Source organism: Schistocerca piceifrons, chromosome 6, assembly GCF_021461385.2.
Source record: "Schistocerca piceifrons isolate TAMUIC-IGC-003096 chromosome 6, iqSchPice1.1, whole genome shotgun sequence".
In the NCBI taxonomy this organism is placed as follows: domain Eukaryota; kingdom Metazoa; phylum Arthropoda; class Insecta; order Orthoptera; family Acrididae; genus Schistocerca; species Schistocerca piceifrons.
In genome coordinates this window covers 25,263,909-25,289,252 of record NC_060143.1, presented here as the reverse complement: position 1 = coordinate 25,289,252, position 25,344 = coordinate 25,263,909, and the positions used below count along the sequence as shown (strand labels likewise).

Genomic DNA, 25,344 nt, shown 5'->3' with positions numbered 1-25,344 from the left:
GGATTGAGTGGAGATTGTCTCTCAGGAAGGCATCAAGTGAATTTTTATCTGCTTTTTTGAATAGGTATACTTTTCGCCAATTTTTGGAGGATTTGGGGATTACAATATTCAATCTCACTACTGCAACGCTGTGTTCACTAATCCCCGTATCAGTTTTGGTGCTCATTATTAACTCAGGATTATTTGTTGCTACGAGGTCTAGCGTATTTTCACAACCGTTTACTATTCACGTGGGCTCATGAACTAACTGCTCACAATAATTTTCAGAGAATACTTTATAAGTCAATAAACGACAGCATCATCAGCAGGCAACTGAAAAAAGCTGCTCACATTGCACAATTTCGGATGATATTTTATGCGTACCTCTGGGATTAAACATGTATTTTTGCCAATATATCGAGGGTAAATTAAAGTCACCACCAACTATTAAAATATGAGTCAAGTACGTGTTTGAAATCAAACTCAAGTTTTCTTTGAACCTTTCAGCAGCTGTATCGTCTGAATTGGGAGGTCGGTAAAAGGATCCTATTATTATTTTATTCCAGTTGCCAACAATAACCTCTACCCATACTAACTCACAGGAACTATCTACTTCAATTTCATGACAAGGTAAACTACTAACAGCAACAAACACGCCACTGCCAACCGTGTATAGGCTACCCTTTCGGAACACCATTAGGTTCTTCGCAAAAATTTCAGCTGAGATTATACCCGGCTTTAGCCAGCTTTCAGTGCCTATAATGATTTGAGCATCAGTGCTTTCTATTAGTGCTTGGATTGGTTGGTTGTTGGGATGTTTAAGGGGGACTAAACAGCTAAGGTCATCAGCCCCTCATTCCAAAAAACAGGCGAGACAGAAATGCACGACGCAGGTAAAACCCCAAGGGGAAGGAGACTTCCCCCCAGGCCCTAAAAGAACACAAATGCGGTAACGAACACTACAGACACGAAGACACCAGACAAAAGGAAACAGAACAAAAGAAGTTGACCGGAGACTGGTTGACTGACCACGACAACAAAAAAGGGAAAGAGTCAACCAACCAACTACACACTAAAATCTGCAACCAAATATGAGAGACTCGAGGACAAGAGACACACAAAGGGAAAGGTGCAGGACCACTCTAAATGGAACCATAAAAAGGACTAGCACGGATAAAATGTAAAACACTGTCAGCCATGGAGGCATCGTCGCATAAAATCAAAGGCAAGGTGCCCGGGAGATTAAAAGACTGCCGAAGGGTGTGCAGTCGGGGACACTCCAATAAAGCATGGGCGACTGTCAGCCGGGACCCAGACCGACACAGGGGGGGATCCTCCTGACGCAAAAGATGGCCGTGCGTCAGGTATGTATGGCCGATGCAGAGCCGACACAAGATAACAGACTCCCTGCGAGAAGACCGCAGGGAGGAGCACCACACATCGGTCGTCTCCTTGACAGCCCGCAGTTTATTCAGGGCTGTCATGCCACGCCACTCAACAGACCACACCCCAAGCACCTTACGGCGCAACACCAGCTGCAAGTCGCGAGCTGTGAGGCCGATCTCCAAAGCTGGGGCGTCGATCGCCCCTTTGGCCAGCCTGTCAACACGTTCGTTCCCTGGGATGCCAACATGACCTGGCGTCCAAACCAAGACCACTGAACGACCAGAACGGGCAATGGCGGAAACAGACTCCTGAATAGAGGACACCAGAGGAGAAGAGGGATAGCAGTGGTCGATGGCCTGAAGGCTGCTCAGGGAGTCACTGCAGATGATGATGGACCGACCTGAGCAGAAACGCATATGCTCAAGAGCGCGCGAGATGGCCACCAGCTCTGCAGTAAAAATACTGCAGCCAGCCGGCAAGGAGCGTTGCTCAACATGGGCAGCGTGAGCAAAAGCATAGGCAGTGCGACCATCAACCAGGGAACCATCAGTGTAGACAGGCTCACAGCCCGGAAATGATTCGAGGAGTGCAAGAAAACGGCGACGGAGGGCCACAGGCGGAACCGAGTCCTTAGGTCCCTGTGCCAAATCCAGACGGACGGACGGCCGGGACAAACACCAGGGAGGCGTAGGTGTACGGACCCGGAAGGGAGGCAGAAGAGGGAATGACCCCAGTTCTGACAGCAGGGACTGGACACGGACAGCTACGGAAAGCCCAGACCTAGGTCGCCGTTCGGGCAGATGGAGGACCATGGCAGGGAAAAGCAGGCGACGATTGGGATGGCCTGGCGAGCAATGCACATGGACAGCATAGTCGGCGAGCAGACGATGGCGGCGAATCCGCAGCGGGGGAACCCCGGCCTCCACCAGTAGGCTATCCACGGGGCTGGTGCGAAAAGCGCCAGTTGCAAGCCGAACCCCACAGTGGTGTATGGGGTCTAACAACTTCAACACTGAGGGTAACGCAGACTCATAGGCCAGGCTCCCATAATCAAGCCGGGACTGCACAAGGGCTCTGTACAATCGCAGCAGCGTGCAGTGATCTGCACCCCAAGACGTGTGGCTAAGGCAGCGGAGGGCGTTGAGGTGCCGCCAGCATTTTTGCTTCAGCTGAGTAACATGAGGAACCCATGTGAGCCGGGCATCAAACACGAGTCCCAAGAAGCGGCAAGTGTCCACCACTTCAAGCAGGTGGCCGTCGAGGTAAAGTTCAGGATGAGGGTGGACCGTCCGACGCCTGCAGAAGTGCATAACTCGAGTCTTGGGTGCAGAGAACTGAAAACCATGAGTCAGAGCCCATGATGCTGCCTTGCGAACGGCGACTTGCAGCCTGCGGTCGGCGACTCCCGTAGTCGTGGAGCTAAATGAGATGCAGAAGTCGTCGGCATACAAAGAAGGAGACACCGACGACCCCACTGCTGCAGCCAGACCATTAATGGCCACTAGAAAGAAGGAGACGCTCAACACTGAGCCCTGCGGGACCCCATTTTCCTGTATATAAGATGAACTAGAGGTGGCACCGACTTGCACCCGGAAAGAGCGGCGCAATAAAAAGCTTTGAAGAAAAGCCGGGAGCCAACCACGAAGACCCCACTCATGCAACGTGGCGAGGATGTGATGCCTCCATGTGGTGTCATACGCCTTCCGCAGATCGAAAAATACAGCAACGAGATGCTGACGTCGGGCAAAGGCCGTACGGACAGCAGATTCCAGCCGCACCAAATTGTCCACTGCAGACCGGCCCCGACGGAAGCCACCCTGGGATGGAGCGAGGAGACCGCGCGACTCAAGGACCCAACACAAACGCCACCCCACCATACGTTCGAGCAATTTGCACAAAACGTTGGTGAGGGTAATGGGACGATAGCTGTCCACCGCCAGTGGGTCCGCACCGGGCTTCAAGATGGGGACAATAACACCCTCTCGCCATTGCGACGGGAACACGCCTTCGCTCCAAATGCGATTAAATATCGCGAGAATGTGTCTCTGGCAGTCCCTGGAGAGATGCTTCAGCATCTGCGCGTGGATGCAGTCTGGGCCTGGTGCTGTATCAGGGCAATCGGCGAGGGCAGCGAGGAATTCCCTCTCGCTGAAAGGAGCATTGTATGTTTCAGAACGACGCGTGTGGAATGAGAACGGCGTCCGCTCGGCTCGCTCCTTGAGAGAGCGAAAGGCGGGGGGATAAGATGCAGTCGCAGAGCTCTGAGCAAAGTGCGCGGCAAGCCGTTCAGCAACGGCGGCAGCGTCCGTGCAGACAGCGCCGTCCAAGGAGAGCCCAGGGACACCCATAGGGGTCTGGTATCCATAAATCCGCCGGATCCGGGACCACATGAGTGAGGGGGAGACATGGGAGCCCAAGGATGAGACATACCACTCCCAACACTCCTGCTTACGCCGTGCAATAAGACGACGGGCCAAGGCACGGAGCCTCTTAAAGGCGATGAGGGTCTCGAGAGACGGGTGCCGCCTATGACGCTGGAGAGCCCGCCGACGGTCGCGAATAGTCTCAGCAATCTCCGGCGACCACCAGGGTACAGCCTTCCTCCAAGGGAGGCCAGAAGATCGGGGGATGGCAGCCTCGGCCGCTGAAATGATGGACGTGGTTAAAACACGGACCACCTCGCCAATGTCACCCTGTGGGGGAGACTCAATGGCTGCAGCAGAAGTAAAAGCCGGCCAGTCTGCCCTGTGGAGAGCCCAGCGGGGCAGGCGCCCAGAAGAACGACACTGGGGTAGTGACAAAGAGATGGGAAAATGGTCACTACCGCACAGGTCAGGGTGCACACTCCAGTGGAGGGATGGGACAGGTCCGGGGCTGCAAAGAGAGAGATCGATGGCCGAGAACGAGCCATGGGCAACACTGAAATGCGTGGGAGCACCGGTGTTCAAGAGGCTAAGGTCGAGCTGAGCCAACAAATGCTCCCCGGCCCGACCGCGGTCATCAGAGACAGTCCCACCCCATAGAGGGTTGTGGGCATTGAAATCACCCAGAAGCAGCAATGGTGGCGGGAGTTGAGCCAGCAGCGCAGCCAAGACATGTCGGGGGAGCTCCCCATCCAGAGGAATGTAAACAGAGCAAACAGTAATAGCCGGCGAGAGCTCAACCCTGGCAGCAACTGCCTCTAAAGGCGTCTGAAGGGGTACTGGCGAGCTACAGACAGAGTGGTGAACAAAGAGGCAAACCCCACCTGACGCTCGTTGACAGGCAGCACGGTTCTTATAGTATCCCCGATAACCGCGAAGGGCGGGGGTCCGCAGTGCAGGAAACCAAGTTTCCTGCAGAGCAATGCAGAGAACAGGGGAATCACTCAGAAGCATCCGGAGCTCAGGCAGGTGGCGGAAATAACCGCCGCAGTTCCATTGGAGAATGAAAGCAGGAAGGGACTGGGAGGGCGTGAATGCGACTAAGAGGCAGACAGCGCTTCAGAGCCAACTGCCGCCACCGGGGGAGAGTCAGCTGAGTCCGTAGGAGAGGCCCCCAAGGGTTCCGTGAGGGTGAGATCCGCGGCAGAGGCGAGGGTCTCCACCTCATCCCCGGAGCCAGGACTATGTACAGCAGGCGGTGCTGAAACCGCCGGAACGTCCTTCTTCTTGGACACATGCCATTCCTTCTTCTCACGTCGGCCCTTAGGGTGAGAGGGCTGGGGGAGCTTCTCTGAAGGAGCGTCGGAGGCTGACGACGACGCAGAAGCCCTACGACCAGCAGGTGGCGGAACCTTCAGCCACTGGCTGACATCTGGCTGGGAAGGAGAAGAAACGGAGGAAGGGAGAGCCCCGAGGGACCCCTTCCGCGAGAGAGGAACCGGTGGAGCCAACACCGGCGGAGAAGGAGGGGGAGGAATCGAGCCTCCCGGTTGTGGAGCAGATGTCACTCCTGAAGTAGGCGTGGGGGGAGCGACAGAAGAGGGTTTGCCCCCAACTGCTAAGGGGGCAACAGAGGAAGGCCTGCCCCCAGACACGAGGGTGGCAGACAGAGATACACGGCCCCGAGGGCCCACTGAAGGCGGTACAGATGAGGCGACAACCATCGCTCGCGTGGGCGACGATAACGTGGCTGCAGCATAAGATGGTTGAATGGAAGCAGGATACAACCTTTCATATTTCAGTTTTGCCTCTCGATAAGTAAGCCGGTCCAGGGTCTTAAATTCCATGATCTTCAGCTCCTTATGAAGAACGGGGCAATCCGGCGAGCATGGAGAGTGGTGCTCCCCACAGTTGACACATACAGGCGGAGGCGCACATGGAGAATCGGGATGAGAGGGGCGTCCGCAATCTCGACATGTACCGCTGGATGGGCAACGGGAGGACATATGCCCAAACTTCCAGCACTGGAAGCACCGCATTGGGGGAGGGACGTATGGCTTCACGTCGCAACGGTAAACCATCACCTTGACCTTCTCGGGCAAGACATCACCCTCGAAGGCCAAGATAAAGGCACCGGTGGCCACCCTGTTAGCCTTGGGCCCTCTATGTACACGACGGACAAAATGTACACCACGTCGTTCCAAGTCGGCTCTCAGCTCGTCATCGGATTGTAACAAGAGGTCACGATGGTAAATAATCCCCTGGACCATATTTAAGCTACTGTGGGGAGTGACGGTAACAGGGACGTCACCCAGCTTATCGCACAAGAGCAACGCTCGTGACTGGGCTGGGGAGGACGTCTTGAGGAGGATGGACCCATTCCTCATTTTAGACAACCCCGCCACTTCCCCAAACTTATCCTCCAGGTGTTCCACAAAAAACAGAGGCTTCGTCATAAGAAAGGAGTCACCATCAGTCCTGCTGCAGACAAGGTATTGCGGTACGTAAGGCTCCCGCTTGGCACTAGATCGGCGTCCCTCCCATGGCGCAGCCAACGAGGGGAACGACTGAGGGTCATATTGTGCAGCCTCAAAGTCTACTCTACCACGCTTAGAGATGCTGGTGGCCGTGCGACCACCAGCTTGGTGTGATTTATTGTGCTTCATTGCGCCACATCCGCCCAGATGCCACCTACTCCGAACGAGGGCTCTCCCCAAGGGTGCCACCCAGCCAAAGCAACGGGTACCTGGCCGATATCCCGTTGCCTGGAGTCCCCGTGCCCCAGACAAGATGGGCACATACTCCTTGGCATGCATGGGGAGGAAACAGCTCTGGCATCTGTAGTGCGATCCCTGCGTGGTCAGGGGGATACCACCAAGAGGGTACATGACGACCCCACCACAACAGACTGGCTACCGTGCTGGATTTTAGGTGTTGAAAGGGTCCACAGGTGTCGTAGGCGCTAAGAAGAAGAGTGCGCACAAGGCGAGAAGGAGACAACCCAGAAGATGTTGGGCGTAGTCCCCCCCACACGACAATAGGTAACATGCAAGATGGTGGAGCATGATGGACCAATAGAAAAACACCACGTAAGGTGTCCTTCCCCAAATGGTACGCACTGACAACAGAAATTTGGGAAAAAAGGGAGGTCAAACCCAAGAGGGGACCATCACAGAAGGCCGAAACGTTTGAGACTCCTTTTAGTCGCCTCTTACGACAGGCAGGAATACCGTGGGCCTATTCTTACCCCTGAACCCGCAGGGGGGTAGTGCTTGGAGCTCTTGTACTTTCCCAACACAGCTACGACAATTTACAACCAATGGTTCCTGTATCTACGTTCTTCCTGTGTTCAGCCTGAACCCTTTCTGACTGAAGCCCTTCTTTTGTTTCCCAGAGACCCTCTAACCTAAAAGACTGCCCAGTCCACACCACACAGCCCCTGCTACCCATGTAGCCGCCTCCTGTGTATTGTGGACACCTGACCTATTTAGCAGAACCCGAAACCCAACTAGTCTTTGGCGCAAGTCGAGGAATCTGCAGCCTTGATGGATGCACAACCATCTGAGACTCTGATTCACAACCTCCACTCAGCTCTGTACCAGAGGTCCGCAATCGGTCCTGTCAACTATGCTGAAAATGGTCAGCTCTGCTTTCATCTTACAAGCAAGACTGGCACTTCTGTTAGCCACGAGAATCTCTTCTGATCCAAAGTGACACACATCACTGGTACCGACATGCAGTTGGCTGCACCCAGTGCTCTTCATAGAATCTGGGAGGACCCTTTCCACATCTGGAATGACTCCACCCAGTATGCACACGGAGTGCACATTGGTTTTCTTTCCCTTCTTGTCAGCCAAGTCCCTAAGGAGCCCCATAACATACCCAACATTGGAGCTCCCAACTACCAATAATCCCACCCTCTGTGATTGCCCGAATCTTGCAGGCTGAGTGGTTTCCTCTGAAACTGGACATGTGACATCATCTCGTTCAGTGACGGTGTCAGCCACAGACAGCACCTATAACCTGTTTGTCAGACAAACCGGGGAGGCTTTAGATGCGGCCGCCTTTGAAGTCTTTCGCCACTTCCTTTGCCCAGGGGAGACCTCCCACTCGACCACAGGTGAGGGGTCAACCTCAGTGTGAGCAGTAACTGCGCTGGCCACCGGTGAGAACCTATTGGAGGACTTGGACATGCTGGACGTCCGTTGGATCCCCAAGGCCAGCCCACAACAGTGGTGCCCATCCACTGCAGCCTCAATGTGCGTAACCAAAGCCATCACAGCCTGAAGCTGAGAGCGAAGTGTCACCAACTCAGCTCACGTTCGCACACAATAATCACAGTGCCTGTCCATACTAAAGACTGTGGAAAACTGAACTATGCACATAAATGGACTATCAGTACGTGCTGCGCAACTCTACTGTAGACCCTGACAAAAATGCAGGAACTGTGTCTAATAATACACAGATATTCAAAAACCTAACTACCGAAGCACTCAGCTGAAACTAAATAATTCGTCCCTCATTAGGAACTTGTAATATGTTACAAAATCGGTTTACTTTCCGATGCAAACAAAAACATGAGAACTGTGGCTATTAGATACTAAATTTATGAATATAATAGAGGGAAACATTCCACGTGGGAAAAATATATCTAAAAAGAAAGATGATGAAACTTACCAAACAAAAGCGCTGGTAGGTCGATAGACACACAAACAAACACAAACATACACACAAAATTCTAGCTTTCGCAACCAATGGTTGCCTCGTCAGGAAAGAGGGAAGGAGAAGGAAAGACAAAAGGATATGGGTTTTAAGGGAGAGGGTAAGGAGTCATTCCAATCCCGGGAGCGGAAAGACTTACCTTAGGGGGAAAAAAGGACAGGTATACACTCGCACACACACACATATCCATCCACACATACACAGACACAAGCAGACATTTGTAAAGGCAAAGAGTTTGGGCAGAGATGTCAGTCGGGGCGGATGTACAGAGGCAAAGATGAAGTTGAAAGACAGGTGGGGTATGAGCGGCGGCAAATTGAAATTAGAAATTAGCGGAGATTGAGGCCTGGCGGATAGCGAGAAGAAAGGATATGCTGAAGGGCAAGTTCCCATCTCCGGAGTTCTGACAGGTTGGTGTTAGTGGGAAGTATCCAGATAACCCGGACGGTGTAACACTGTGCCAAGATGTGCTGGCCGTGCACCAAGGCATGTTTAGCCACAGGGTGATCCTCATTACCAACAAACACTGTCTGCCTGTGTCCATTCATGCGAATGGACAGTTTGTTGCTGGTCATTCCCACATAGAACGCTTCACAGTGTAGGCAGGTCAGTTGGTAAATCACGTGGGTGCTTTCACACGTGGCTCTGCCTTTGATCGTGTACACCTTCCGGGTTACAGGACTGGAATAGGTGGTGGTGGGAGGGTGCATGGGACAGGTTTTACACCGGGGGCGGTTACAGGGGTAGGAGCCAGAGGGTAGGGAAGGTGGTTTGGGGATTTCATAGGGATGAACTAAGAGGTTGCGAAGGTTAGGTGGACGGCGGAAAGACACTCTTGGTGGAGTGGGGAGGATTTCATGAAGGATGGATCTCATTTCAGGGCAGGATTTGAGGAAGTCGTATCCCTGCTGGAGAGCCACATTCAGAATCTGATCCAGTCCCGGAAAGTATCCTGTCACAAGTGGGGCACTTTTGGGGTTCTTCTGTGGAAGGTTCCGGGTTTGAGGAGATGAGGATGTGGCTCTGGTTATTTGCTTCTGTACCAGGTCGGGAGGGTAGTTACGGGATGCAAAAGCTGTTTTTAGGTTGTTGGTGTAATGGTTCAAGGATTCCGGACTGGAGCAGATTCGTTTGCCACGAAGACCTAGGCTGTAGGGAAGGGACCGTTTGATGTGGAATGGGTGGCAGCTGTCATAATGGAGGTACTGTTGCTTGTTGGTGGGTTTAATGTGGACGGACGTGTGAAGCTGGCCATTGGACAGGTGGAGGTCAACGTCAAGGAAAGTGGCATGGGATTTGGAGTAGGACCAGGTGAATCTGATGGAACCAAAGGAGTTGAGGTTGGAGAGGAAATTCTGGAGTTCTTCTTCACTGTGAGTCCAGATCACGAAAATGTCATCAATAAATCTGTACCAAACTTCGGGTTGGCAGGCCTGGGTAACCAGGAAGGCTTCCTCTAAGCGACCCATGAATAGGTTGGCATACGAGGGGGCCATCCTGGTACCCATGGCTGTTCCCTTTAATTGTTGGTATGTCTGGCCTTCAAAAGTGAAGAAGTTGTGGGTCAGGATGAAGCTGGCTAAGGTAATGAGGAAAGAGGTTTTAGGTAGGGCGGCAGGTGATCGGCGTGAAAGGAAGTGCTCCATCGCAGCGAGGCCCTGGACATGCGGAATATTTGTGTATAAGGAAGTGGCATCAATGGTTACAAGGATGGTTTCCGGGGGTAACAGACTGGGTAGGGATTCCAGGCGTTTGAGAAAGTGGTTGGTGTCTTTGATGAAGGATGGGAGACTGCATGTAATGGGTTGAAGGTGTTGATCTACGTAGGCAGAGATGCGTTCGGTGGGGGCTTGGTAACCAGCTACAATGGGACGGCCGGGATGATTGGGTTTGTGAATTTTGGGAAGAAGGTAGAAGGTAGGGGTGCGGGGTGTTGGTGGGGTCAGGAGGTTGATGGAGTCGGGTGAAAGGTTTTGTAGGGGGCCTAAGGTTCTGAGGATTCCTTGAAGCTCTGCCTGGACATCAGGAATGGGATTGCCTTGGCAAACTTTGTAAGTAGTGTTGTCTGAAAGCTGACACAGTCCCTCAGCCACATACTCCCGGCGATCAAGTACCACAGTTGTGGAACCCTTGTCCGCCGGAAGAATGACGATGGATTGGTCAGCCTTCAGATCACGGATAGCCTGGGCTTCAGCAGTGGTGATGTTGGGAGTAGGATTAAGGTTTTTTAAGAAGGATTGAGAGGCAAGGCTGGAAGTCAGAAATTCCTGGAAGGTTAGGAGAGGGTGATTTTGAGGAAGAGGAGGTGGGTCCCGCTGTGACGGAGGACGGAACTGTTCCAGGCATGGTTCAATTTGGATAGTGTCTTGGGGAGTTGGATCATTAGGAGTAGGATTAGGATCATTTTTCTTCGTGGCAAAGTGATATTTCCAGCAGAGAGTACGGGTGTAGGACAGTAAATCTTTGACGAGGGCTGTTTGGTTAAATCTGGGAGTGGGGCTGAAGGTGAGGCCTTTGGATAGGACAGAGGTTTCGGATTGGGAGAGAGGTTTGGAGGAAAGGTTAACTACTGAATTGGGGTGTTGTGGTTCCAGATTGCGTTGATTGGAATTTTGAGGTTTTGGAGGGAGTGGAGCTGGAAGTGGGAGATTGAGTAGATGGGAGAGACTGGGTTTGTGTGCAATGAGAGGAGGTTGAGGTTTGCTGGAAAGGTTGTGAAGGGTGAGTGAGTTGCCTTTCCGGAGGTGGGAAACCAGGAGATTGGATAGTTTTTTAAGGTGGAGGGTGGCATGCTGCTCTAATTTGCGGTTGGCCTGTAGGAGGATGCTCTGAACAACAGGTGTGGATGTGGGAGAGGAAAGATTGAGGATTTTTTTAAAGGATAGGAGTTGATGGGCGTGTTGATTGGCTGAGTGGATGTGTAGGTGAAGGATTAGGTGGGTGAGGGCAATGGATTGTTTGGTTTGGAACTGGTATAGGGACTGATGGAAAGAAGGGTTGCAGCCAGAGATGGGAACTTTAAGTGTGAGGCCTTTGGGGGTGATGCCAAATGTCAGACAAGCCTGAGAAAATAAAATATGGGAGTGTAATCTGGCTAGGGCGAAGGCATGTTTGCGGAGGGAATGTAAATAAAACTTAATGGGGTCGTAGTGAAGGTGTTGTGAGGGTGACATGGTACTAGAAGGTGGAAAGTGGAACACGAGGCTGAAATGAAAATGAAAATAAATATGAAAAAATATATGGGGAGAGATAAAGGTAAAATTAGAAAGCAAATGGAGATCTGGTGTGAAAAAAGGCGAAAAAGGGTTGGTTAGGGCAGGGCTATGTTGATCCTGTGGTGAACTTGTGTAGGTAGATAATGATGTGCATAAAGGTTAGGTGGTTGTGTTGCCGCCAAAACACGTTAAAGGGTGGAGAAATTCGGGAAAATTTCGAAAAACCTACGTGAGGATGTATTAAAAGGAGTGGTTTGGTGGTGGCAGATTATGGAAATGAAGCTAACAATTGTTTGATGAAGAAATAATGACGTTAAAACCTGTGGGAAGCGGCTAAAAATGATCGGTGATGTGAGAAAAACGGAAATGGAAATAAAGCAAAAGTTATTAAAACTGCCGAAAGGGTTGTTTAATAGCTATAAGGAACTGTTTGTGGACTGGAAACGGTGGATTTTATAGCAGCAAAGCGGAAAAAAAAATAATTTTTTTTGGTTATGGTTTCGAAGTGATTTACGTATTATTACGTATTATTGAGTGTATATCGATGGGATAAAATTGTATACTGGATTACGGTAAAAAAGGAGAAGGTGAATAGAAAGTGAAACTGCTGGCAAAAACAGAAGGAGGAAATAAGACGACAGAAAAGACTTCGAAATGTAACAGTGACAATAACAATAACGATAACAATAACAAACGTGATTGTTGGCTTCAAATTAATGATATGAATATAATAGAGGGAAACATTCCACGTGGGAAAAATATATCTAAAAAGAAAGATGATGAAACTTACCAAACAAAAGCGCTGGTAGGTCGATAGACACACAAACAAACACAAACATACACACAAAATTCTAGCTTTCGCAACCAATGGTTGCCTCGTCAGGAAAGAGGGAAGGAGAAGGAAAGACAAAAGGATATGGGTTTTAAGGGAGAGGGTAAGGAGTCATTCCAATCCCGGGAGCGGAAAGACTTACCTTAGGGGGAAAAAAGGACAGGTATACACTCGCACACACACACATATCCATCCACACATACACAGACACAAGCAGACCGGCAGAGATGTCAGTCGGGGCGGATGTACAGAGGCAAAGATGAAGTTGAAAGACAGGTGGGGTATGAGCGGCGGCAAATTGAAATTAGAAATTAGCGGAGATTGAGGCCTGGCGGATAGCGAGAAGAAAGGATATGCTGAAGGGCAAGTTCCCATCTCCGGAGTTCTGACAGGTTGGTGTTAGTGGGAAGTATCCAGATAACCCGGACGGTGTAACACTGTGCCAAGATGTGCTGGCCATGCACCAAGGCATGTTTAGCCACAGGGTGATCCTCATTACCAACAAACACTGTCTGCCTGTGTCCATTCATGCGAATGGACAGTTTGTTGCTGGTCATTCCCACATAGAACGCTTCACAGTGTAGGCAGGTCAGTTGGTAAATCACGTGGGTGCTTTCACACGTGGCTCTGCCTTTGATCGTGTACACCTTCCGGGTTACAGGACTGGAATAGGTGGTGGTGGGAGGGTGCATGGGACAGGTTTTACACCGGGGGCGGTTACAGGGGTAGGAGCCAGAGGGTAGGGAAGGTGGTTTGGGGATTTCATAGGGATGAACTAAGAGGTTGCGAAGGTTAGGTGGACGGCGGAAAGACACTCTTGGTGGAGTGGGGAGGATTTCATGAAGGATGGATCTCATTTCAGGGCAGGATTTGAGGAAGTCGTATCCCTGCTGGAGAGCCACATTCAGAATCTGATCCAGTCCCGGAAAGTATCCTGTCACAAGTGGGGCACTTTTGGGGTTCTTCTGTGGAAGGTTCCGGGTTTGAGGAGATGAGGATGTGGCTCTGGTTATTTGCTTCTGTACCAGGTCGGGAGGGTAGTTACGGGATGCAAAAGCTGTTTTTAGGTTGTTGGTGTAATGGTTCAAGGATTCCGGACTGGAGCAGATTCGTTTGCCACGAAGACCTAGGCTGTAGGGAAGGGACCGTTTGATGTGGAATGGGTGGCAGCTGTCATAATGGAGGTACTGTTGCTTGTTGGTGGGTTTAATGTGGACGGACGTGTGAAGCTGGCCATTGGACAGGTGGAGGTCAACGTCAAGGAAAGTGGCATGGGATTTGGAGTAGGACCAGGTGAATCTGATGGAACCAAAGGAGTTGAGGTTGGAGAGGAAATTCTGGAGTTCTTCTTCACTGTGAGTCCAGATCACGAAAATGTCATCAATAAATCTGTACCAAACTTCGGGTTGGCAGGCCTGGGTAACCAGGAAGGCTTCCTCTAAGCGACCCATGAATAGGTTGGCATACGAGGGGGCCATCCTGGTACCCATGGCTGTTCCCTTTAATTGTTGGTATGTCTGGCCTTCAAAAGTGAAGAAGTTGTGGGTCAGGATGAAGCTGGCTAAGGTAATGAGGAAAGAGGTTTTAGGTAGGGCGGCAGGTGATCGGCGTGAAAGGAAGTGCTCCATCGCAGCGAGGCCCTGGACATGCGGAATATTTGTGTATAAGGAAGTGGCATCAATGGTTACAAGGATGGTTTCCGGGGGTAACAGACTGGGTAGGGATTCCAGGCGTTTGAGAAAGTGGTTGGTGTCTTTGATGAAGGATGGGAGACTGCATGTAATGGGTTGAAGGTGTTGATCTACGTAGGCAGAGATGCGTTCGGTGGGGGCTTGGTAACCAGCTACAATGGGACGGCCGGGATGATTGGGTTTGTGAATTTTGGGAAGAAGGTAGAAGGTAGGGGTGCGGGGTGTTGGTGGGGTCAGGAGGTTGATGGAGTCGGGTGAAAGGTTTTGTAGGGGGCCTAAGGTTCTGAGGATTCCTTGAAGCTCCGCCTGGACATCAGGAATGGGATTGCCTTGGCAAACTTTGTAAGTAGTGTTGTCTGAAAGCTGACGCAGTCCCTCAGCCACATACTCCCGGCGATCAAGTACCACAGTTGTGGAACCCTTGTCCGCCGGAAGAATGACGATGGATCGGTCAGCCTTCAGATCACGGATAGCCTGGGCTTCAGCAGTGGTGATGTTGGGAGTAGGATTAAGGTTTTTTAAGAAGGATTGAGAGGCAAGGCTGGAAGTCAGAAATTCCTGGAAGGTTAGGAGAGGGTGATTTTGAGGAAGAGGAGGTGGGTCCCGCTGTGACGGAGGACGGAACTGTTCCAGGCATGGTTCAATTTGGATAGTGTCTTGGGGAGTTGGATCATTAGGAGTAGGATTAGGATCATTTTTCTTCGTGGCAAAGTGATATTTCCAGCAGAGAGTACGGGTGTAGGACAGTAAATCTTTGACGAGGGCTGTTTGGTTAAATCTGGGAGTGGGGCTGAAGGTGAGGCCTTTGGATAGGACAGAGGTTTCGGATTGGGAGAGAGGTTTGGAGGAAAGGTTAACTACTGAATTGGGGTGTTGTGGTTCCAGATTGCGTTGATTGGAATTTTGAGGTTTTGGAGGGAGTGGAGCTGGAAGTGGGAGATTGAGTAGATGGGAGAGACTGGGTTTGTGTGCAATGAGAGGAGGTTGAGGTTTGCTGGAAAGGTTGTGAAGGGTGAGTGAGTTGCCTTTCCGGAGGTGGGAAACCAGGAGATTGGATAGTTTTTTAAGGTGGAGGGTGGCATGCTGCTCTAATTTGCGGTTGGCCTGTAGGAGGATGCTCTGAACAACAGGTGTGGATGTGGGAGAGGAAAGATTGAGGATTTTTTTAAAGGATAGGAGTTGATGGGCGTGTTGATTGGCTGAGTGGATGTGTAGGTGAAGGATTAGGTGGGTGAGGGCAATGGATTGTTTGGTTTGGAACTGGTATAGGGACTGATGGAAAGAAGGGTTGCAGCCAGAGATGGGAACTTTAAGTGTGAGGCCTTTGGGGGTGATGCCAAATGTCAGACAAGCCTGAGAAAATAAAATATGGGAGTGTAATCTGGCTAGGGCGAAGGCATGTTTGCGGAGGGAATGTAAATAAAACTTAATGGGGTCGTAGTGAAGGTGTTGTGAGGGTGACATGGTACTAGAAGGTGGAAAGTGGAACACGAGGCTGAAATGAAAATGAAAATAAATATGAAAAAATATATGGGGAGAGATAAAGGTAAAATTAGAAAGCAAATGGAGATCTGGTGTGAAAAAAGGCGAAAAAGGGTTGGTTAGGGCTGGGCTATGTTGATCCTGTGGTGAACTTGTGTAGGTAGATAATGATGTGCATAAAGGTTAGGTGGTTGTGTTGCCGCCAAAACACGTTAAAGGGTGGAGAAATTCGGGAAAATTTCGAAAAAACTACGTGAGGATGTATTAAAAGGAGTGGTTTGGTGGTAGCAGATTATGGAAATGAAGCTAACAATTGTTTGATGAAGAAATAATGACGTTAAAACCTGTGGGAAGCGGCTAAAAATGATCGGTGATGTGAGAAAAACGGAAATGGAAATAAAGCAAAAGTTATTAAAACTGCCGAAAGGGTTGTTTAATAGCTATAAGGAACTGTTTGTGGACTGGAAACGGTGGATTTTATAGCAGCAAAGCGGAAAAAAAAAAAAAAATTTTTTGGTTATGGTTTCGAAGTGATTTACGTATTATTACGTATTATTGAGTGTATATCGATGGGATAAAATTGTATACTGGATTACGGTAAAAAAGGAGAAGGTGAATAGAAAGTGAAACTGCTGGCAAAAACAGAAGGAGGAAATAAGACGACAGAAAAGACTTCGAAATGTAACAGTGACAATAACAATAACGATAACAATAACAAACGTGATTGTTGGCTTCAAATTAATGATATGAATATAATAGAGGGAAACATTCCACGTGGGAAAAATATATCTAAAAAGAAAGATGATGAAACTTACCAAACAAAAGCGCTGGTAGGTCGATAGACACACAAACAAACACAAACATACACACAAAATTCTAGCTTTCGCAACCAATGGTTGCCTCGTCAGGAAAGAGGGAAGGAGAAGGAAAGACAAAAGGATATGGGTTTTAAGGGAGAGGGTAAGGAGTCATTCCAATCCCGGGAGCGGAAAGACTTACCTTAGGGGGAAAAAAGGACAGGTATACACTCGCACACACACACATATCCATCCACACATACACAGACACAAGCAGACCGGCAGAGATGTCAGTCGGGGCGGATGTACAGAGGCAAAGATGAAGTTGAAAGACAGGTGGGGTATGAGCGGCGGCAAATTGAAATTAGAAATTAGCGGAGATTGAGGCCTGGCGGATAGCGAGAAGAAAGGATATGCTGAAGGGCAAGTTCCCATCTCCGGAGTTCTGACAGGTTGGTGTTAGTGGGAAGTATCCAGATAACCCGGACGGTGTAACACTGTGCCAAGATGTGCTGGCCGTGCACCAAGGCATGTTTAGCCACAGGGTGATCCTCATTACCAACAAACACTGTCTGCCTGTGTCCATTCATGCGAATGGACAGTTTGTTGCTGGTCATTCCCACATAGAACGCTTCACAGTGTAGGCAGGTCAGTTGGTAAATCACGTGGGTGCTTTCACACGTGGCTCTGCCTTTGATCGTGTACACCTTCCGGGTTACAGGACTGGAATAGGTGGTGGTGGGAGGGTGCATGGGACAGGTTTTACACCGGGGGCGGTTACAGGGGTAGGAGCCAGAGGGTAGGGAAGGTGGTTTGGGGATTTCATAGGGATGAACTAAGAGGTTGCGAAGGTTAGGTGGACGGCGGAAAGACACTCTTGGTGGAGTGGGGAGGATTTCATGAAGGATGGATCTCATTTCAGGGCAGGATTTGAGGAAGTCGTATCCCTGCTGGAGAGCCACATTCAGAATCTGATCCAGTCCCGGAAAGTATCCTGTCACAAGTGGGGCACTTTTGGGGTTCTTCTGTGGAAGGTTCCGGGTTTGAGGAGATGAGGATGTGGCTCTGGTTATTTGCTTCTGTACCAGGTCGGGAGGGTAGTTACGGGATGCAAAAGCTGTTTTTAGGTTGTTGGTGTAATGGTTCAAGGATTCCGGACTGGAGCAGATTCGTTTGCCACGAAGACCTAGGCTGTAGGGAAGGGACCGTTTGATGTGGAATGGGTGGCAGCTGTCATAATGGAGGTACTGTTGCTTGTTGGTGGGTTTAATGTGGACGGACGTGTGAAGCTGGCCATTGGACAGGTGGAGGTCAACGTCAAGGAAAGTGGCATGGGATTTGGAGTAGGACCAGGTGAATCTGATGGAACCAAAGGAGTTGAGGTTGGAGAGGAAATTCTGGAGTTCTTCTTCACTGTGAGTCCAGATCACGAAAATGTCATCAATAAATCTGTACCAAACTTCGGGTTGGCAGGCCTGGGTAACCAGGAAGGCTTCCTCTAAGCGACCCATGAATAGGTTGGCATACGAGGGGGCCATCCTGGTACCCATGGCTGTTCCCTTTAATTGTTGGTATGTCTGGCCTTCAAAAGTGAAGAAGTTGTGGGTCAGGATGAAGCTGGCTAAGGTAATGAGGAAAGAGGTTTTAGGTAGGGCGGCAGGTGATCGGCGTGAAAGGAAGTGCTCCATCGCAGCGAGGCCCTGGACATGCGGAATATTTGTGTATAAGGAAGTGGCATCAATGGTTACAAGGATGGTTTCCGGGGGTAACAGACTGGGTAGGGATTCCAGGCGTTTGAGAAAGTGGTTGGTGTCTTTGATGAAGGATGGGAGACTGCATGTAATGGGTTGAAGGTGTTGATCTACGTAGGCAGAGATGCGTTCGGTGGGGGCTTGGTAACCAGCTACAATGGGACGGCCGGGATGATTGGGTTTGTGAATTTTGGGAAGAAGGTAGAAGGTAGGGGTGCGGGGTGTTGGTGGGGTCAGGAGGTTGATGGAGTCGGGTGAAAGGTTTTGTAGGGGGCCTAAGGTTCTGAGGATTCCTTGAAGCTCCGCCTGGACATCAGGAATGGGATTGCCTTGGCAAACTTTGTAAGTAGTGTTGTCTGAAAGCTGACGCAGTCCCTCAGCCACATACTCCCGGCGATCAAGTACCACAGTTGTGGAACCCTTGTCCGCCGGAAGAATGACGATGGATCGGTCAGCCTTCAGATCACGGATAGCCTGGGCTTCAGCAGTGGTGATGTTGGGAGTAGGATTAAGGTTTTTTAAGAAGGATTGAGAGGCAAGGCTGGAAGTCAGAAATTCCTGGAAGGTTAGGAGAGGGTGATTTTGAGGAAGAGGAGGTGGGTCCCGCTGTGACGGAGGACGGAACTGTTCCAGGCATGGTTCAATTTGGATAGTGTCTTGGGGAGTTGGATCATTAGGAGTAGGATTAGGATCATTTTTCTTCGTGGCAAAGTGATATTTCCAGCAGAGAGTACGGGTGTAGGACAGTAAATCTTTGACGAGGGCTGTTTGGTTAAATCTGGGAGTGGGGCTGAAGGTGAGGCCTTTGGATAGGACAGAGGTTTCGGATTGGGAGAGAGGTTTGGAGGAAAGGTTAACTACTGAATTGGGGTGTTGTGGTTCCAGATTGCGTTGATTGGAATTTTGAGGTTTTGGAGGGAGTGGAGCTGGAAGTGGGAGATTGAGTAGATGGGAGAGACTGGGTTTGTGTGCAATGAGAGGAGGTTGAGGTTTGCTGGAAAGGTTGTGAAGGGTGAGTGAGTTGCCTTTCCGGAGGTGGGAAACCAGGAGATTGGATAGTTTTTTAAGGTGGAGGGTGGCATGCTGCTCTAATTTGCGGTTGGCCTGTAGGAGGATGCTCTGAACAACAGGTGTGGATGTGGGAGAGGAAAGATTGAGGATTTTTTTAAAGGATAGGAGTTGATGGGCGTGTTGATTGGCTGAGTGGATGTGTAGGTGAAGGATTAGGTGGGTGAGGGCAATGGATTGTTTGGTTTGGAACTGGTATAGGGACTGATGGAAAGAAGGGTTGCAGCCAGAGATGGGAACTTTAAGTGTGAGGCCTTTGGGGGTGATGCCAAATGTCAGACAAGCCTGAGAAAATAAAATATGGGAGTGTAATCTGGCTAGGGCGAAGGCATGTTTGCGGAGGGAATGTAAATAAAACTTAATGGGGTCGTAGTGAAGGTGTTGTGAGGGTGACATGGTACTAGAAGGTGGAAAGTGGAACACGAGGCTGAAATGAAAATGAAAATAAATATGAAAAAATATATGGGGAGAGATAAAGGTAAAATTAGAAAGCAAATGGAGATCTGGTGTGAAAAAAGGCGAAAAAGGGTTGGTTAGGGCTGGGCTATGTTGATCCTGTGGTGAACTTGTGTAGGTAGATAATGATGTGCATAAAGGTTAGGTGGTTGTGTTGCCGCCAAAACACGTTAAAGGGTGGAGAAATTCGGGAAAATTTCGAAAAAACTACGTGAGGATGTATTAAAAGGAGTGGTTTGGTGGTGGCAGATTATGGAAATGAAGCTAACAATTGTTTGATGAAGAAATAATGACGTTAAAACCTGTGGGAAGCGGCTAAAAATGATCGGTGATGTGAGAAAAACGGAAATGGAAATAAAGCAAAAGTTATTAAAACTGCCGAAAGGGTTGTTTAATAGCTATAAGGAACTGTTTGTGGACTGGAAACGGTGGATTTTATAGCAGCAAAGCGGAAAAAAAAAAAAATTTTTTTACATCTCCTCCTAAACAACTGGACCAATTTCATCATCATCACACATATCACTTACTGTGAGACAAGAATAACTGTCGGGGTAAGAACCACTCACCTATCAAAAGTGTGGGGGAGGGGATGGGTTTGAAAAAACAGTGTAGTCCATGACATGCAAATACCCATAGGTTAGTCATCCAGTGTTCCAGAACGAGAGTACTTAAAAGACTACACAGTTTACACATAATTTCAAACGTTTGTGAAACTTTTTCTCACTGACACCCACAAAATGAGGAAAGGAAGAGTTTATCACGTACTACGTATTCACTGTTCACAGAGTAGAACTGCGCATGAAGCATGACATTTTAATTTACTACTGCTTTACTACTCACTCTATTCGCAACACGTATTGCGGACAGTAGCCACATATAATACTGAATGTACCTGAAAAATTATATCATTATACAGCACACAGCTCCAGATATACAATGTTACAAACATTGAGCTGCATGAAAATGAAGCTGCAGGGCAAAATTCACTAGATATACTGATGAAATATGTGTGCAAATAAATGTGAAATATGTTAAGTACATGTGAACTCATCAAATAGCAGAGTCGCAGAAAAGACTGTCACAAAATGAGCTTTCGGCCAACAATACCTTAGTCCAAAAAAAAAAAAAAAAAAAACACACACAGTCTCTGGCAGCTGTAGCGAGACTATGGGCAGCAGTGTAAGGTGGGAGAGGCAACTGGGTGGGAGTAAGGAGGAGCTTGGGTGGGAAGGGGCTGGGATAGGGAAGGGAAGGGATAGGAGAATAGGGATTAATGATGGTGAAGTCTTCTAGTGGGAGCATGCAGGGACAAGGTGGAGTTAGGGTAGGGCAGTTACACGCAGTCAGGAGATGGACAGAGGACAGGAGAGAGAGGGGAGGTAGAGGTAAAGAAGAGAAGTAAAATGATGACAGCAGATGTCCAGGGCATAGGACACATGATGTAGTCAGCCAACGGACACATCACTATTAAGTACCACGAACACACATGTAGGAAAAGTTAACTGTTTAAATAAATATATGTATATACTGCAGCTACAAGAAAAGCTAAGCCTTCACGTATAATATTGATCTTTAAGATTAATAAGCTACTAAAGAAGCTAAGCTTTCACATGTAATATTGGTCTCTCTTGCAGGTGTTAACACCTTAACATACATTACACAAATATGGCAGTAAAATATGAACTAATGACATAAATGTCTGGTCTTCTGAGTTCGAAATTATTCTAAGTGGCTGGTCCTCAAAGTGTTACGTTTTAAATGAGAGTCAAATGCTCTGTGACTTAAGAAACATCGGACACACTCATACGTAACACAATTCAACTTGTGTAAAAGGAAATTTACTTCGAAAGTAATGTTTTTCAGACCACCATTCGCAATATTTTACTGAGACCTGTTAGAAACAGGTTCATTTTAGCATCAGGAAACAGGCGTTATTGAACATGTGCAGTAATGAGGCATAGGAAGCCTGTGTGTCTGTACATATAACGCATTAAAAAATCTTACATTACGTCATAAAAGAAACAGGACATCAGAGGATATTCCCAAGCGCATCAGAATTTTGTAAACCATGCTGAAATGCATAATTTGGCTTGAAGTCCACATTCATATGTCCAGATCCACAATGCAGTAGGCCCCAATCTATATTAAGCTTTTCAGTGTGATTTTCGGGATGTAAATTTTCTTGGAGTACCAGTACTGTGCTATCTCATGCTTGGTTCTTTATTATGGCATAACGCCATGTGTGCCAGAGGATGAAAACACGCACTTGAAATTCAGCGAACAGTTGGAACTAACCTATACTGTGGAATAAAATGCTTCATTTCAAATTAATTGACTGCCTCAGTGGAAAAGATTAATGAAAGCCCACGTTTCTTTAACAAACCAACAAAAACAGCTTCATTGTTCTGTAAGGTGATTAATGCTTGACTACCAAAAAACTGAAAACAAAATAAAATCAGAAAACTGAAACTAATTATATATTACAGCCTTCCGTAATTATGTGAATGTATTTTAATTCACTTGATAGGTCCTGGTCACAGAAATCCATTTTGTTTTTATCTGATGTGGGAGCCGTAAACGAAGAAGAAACAGCACAATCTTCTTCTTCTTCTTCCTCTTCTTCTTCTTCAGTAGCACTACAGCCCTTGGAGAGCCTCGGCTCCTTCAACGATCTTCCTCCACACCTCTCAGTTATTTGCTGCTCTTTTCCAACTCCAGACTCCCATAATGGTGAGATCCATTATTACATTGTCAATTCATCTTCTTCTAGGTCTCCCTTTTCACCTAGCTGAATAGATCACACCTTTCATGATTTTCTTTGGAATTCTATCCTCTGCCATTCTCTCCAAGTGTCTTAGCCATCATATTTGCGGTGATTTCGTATATTTTACTAAGTCCCTACCTTGTATTAACTCTTGTAATTCGGCATTGTAGCATATTCTCCAGCCTTCTTCCTCTCTTATTGGCAAATAGATTTTGCACAGTATTTTCTGCTCAATGGTTCTTAGTGCATTTTTAACATGTTCTGTAAACGTCCATACCTCTGACCCATATGTGATAACTGGGCAGACTAGGGAATTATATGTATGCAGTTTTTTTTTTTTTTTTTGTAACAAGGCTATTTCTGAAAAGTTGCTTATTTACAAAGTAAGCTCTGTTTCCTGGTTGTATCCTTTCTCTTATAGTCTTTCCAATACTATTATAATTTGTTACTAGGGCTCCCAAGTAGTTAAAAGAGGACACTCCTTTGATGCATTTTCCATTGATGTTTAGGTTTTTAGGGGTTCTTCTGGCCTCACATTGTGACATTACCATATCTTTTATTTTGTTTTCATTTACTATGAGCCCAATTTTTAAGGCTTCTGTTTCCATTGCTCAGTATGTTTCTTGGAGTGTATTAATATTTCTTCCTACTATAGGAACGTCAGCAGCATATGCACATATCTGGCTAGTTTTAATAAATTTACTACTCTATGCAGGGCTATATTGAAAAGGACAGTGGAGAGACTATCACCTTGCTTCATACCTTTATTACAGTCAAAGCTTTCACTTTTTCTGCTAAGGATCTTACTTTTGCTCTTGTCTCTGTCATTGTCATTCTGATTAGTGTTATTAGTTTAGTACATATACCAGCTTCTTCCAGTCCTCTGCATAGTTCTTGCTGATTTATGCTGTCAGCAAAATCACTAAACGTAAACAGGGGTCATGTGGAGACTAACCCCCCCCCACAACAACTCAGACTGATCATGCATGCGCGAATCTGGCTGCTTGGACGTGCCAAAAAAAATTTTCTATTTAGCATCTGGCTTCAAGCAGCCAGAAGAGGGAGAGGGGTGCTGCTCATATGTGATTGACAGTGGATGCACCTGAGCCCTCTGGCAAAACACTAATCTGACGTCGCACTCATTGGAAGCAGTTTGTTGTTACTAAGTGTTGCATAGTCCTTGTCCTAAGGCCTTTGACACATTTTGCTGTTGGGAGATGCTTGTGTGTGCACACTGCTTTGTTATTGTAAAAGGTGCATTTCCTTTGCAACTAACGTTTGTTGCTTTTTTTTTTCTCGCTTATGTTTTACTGCTGCAGTATTATTCTGCAGTGGAGGGACACAGTAATATTTTTTGGCAGGGTATCAGTTATTACCAGTTAAAATCCCAAGAATTTAACTGAAAACTAAAACAATTAAAAATTCCCGGAATTTCAAAAAATTCTTGGGTTATTTCCGGTTTTCTCCCCGATTAAAAAATTCCCGGGTTTTTCCCGGATTTCCCGGGTGTATACACCCTGATACTGCTGAATTTCTTTCTGTAATTTATGTATCATTTACTACAGTTGTGTAGAATTTGTGAAACTAAACAGGCTTTTATACATGTGAAATGTTAAAGAAATAAGTGACACAAGTTTTGATGTTTGGATAATCAATCATATATCATCATGGGTTTAGATCATGGATCAAGAGAGCACCACTTGTGCAACATTCAGCTTGCCCTTTCCTCATACTATATCCTGCAAAGCATGGACGCAGAGCAATAGGCAGAGTCCATATTTCTAGATTTCCAGGAAGCATTTGTCATAATACCACAGTGCAGACTTTTAACAAAGGTCTGAGCACAAAGAATATGCCTCAATGAAAATAATCAATTTTGACAATATAATGTAATTTGATAGATAAAAAAAATCTACTCACTAAGTGGCAGCAGAAGAACACACACACACACACACACACACACACACACACACACACACACACACACAAAAAGTTTTACTTATGCAAGCTTTCGGAGACAGTGCCTTCTTCTTGCACCAGAACTGAAGGGGAAGAAAGAGAGCTGAAGGGAAAGAAACTGGAGAGGCTTAGGAAAAGGGTAGAGCTTGAAAATCTATCCAGAAACCTGGGTCATGGGAGACTTACTGGACAGGATGAGAAGGATCCCCTAGCCCGGGGTTCTGGGTGGCTTTTCCGAGCTCAACCCTGTTCCTATACCTCTACAGTTTCTTTCCCTTCTCCTCTCTTCATTCCCCTTCAACCCTTCTGCCAGAAGATTGAACCACTAGCTCTGAAAGCTTCTGTAAGTAAGATCTTCTTTTATATGTGTGTTCTCCTGCTGCCGCTTCGTGAGTAGATTTTTTGTCTATCCAATCACAGCATATTTGAGAGGCTTGAAGACACACTATCAGGGCCAAATACACCATCTTGGACAGCAAGTGTTCATTGAAGACAAACATATTCTCAGGATGCCCCATGGAACTGTGATAGGACCATTCTCGTTCTCTATATACATAAACCATCTGATGGATAGTGTGGCCAGCAATTGGAGACTTGTTTGCTGATGGTGCTGTAGTATACAAGAAACTGTCATCTTTGAGTCATTGTAGGAGGATACAGGACGATGTGATAGAATTTCTATATGGTGTGATGAATGGTAGCTTCCTCTAAATGTGGGGAAATAAGAAGTCAATGAAGATAGCAAGGGAAAACAACACAATAATGTCAAATTCAGTATTAGTGGCGTGCTGCCTGACACAGTCACATAGATTAAATATCTGTGTGTAATGTTGGAAATTAACATGAAATGGAATGAACATTTAAGGTTAGTTGTAGAAA

The 25,344-nt window shown here is 47.7% G+C and overlaps 1 protein-coding gene across 1 annotated transcript in view; it reads right to left on the bottom strand.

Moving 5' to 3' along the window:
• LOC124803125 (ninein-like protein) overlaps positions 1-25,344 on the bottom strand; it is a 158,070-nt gene that overhangs the window by 97,708 nt on the left and 35,018 nt on the right. The window lies entirely within an intron of this gene.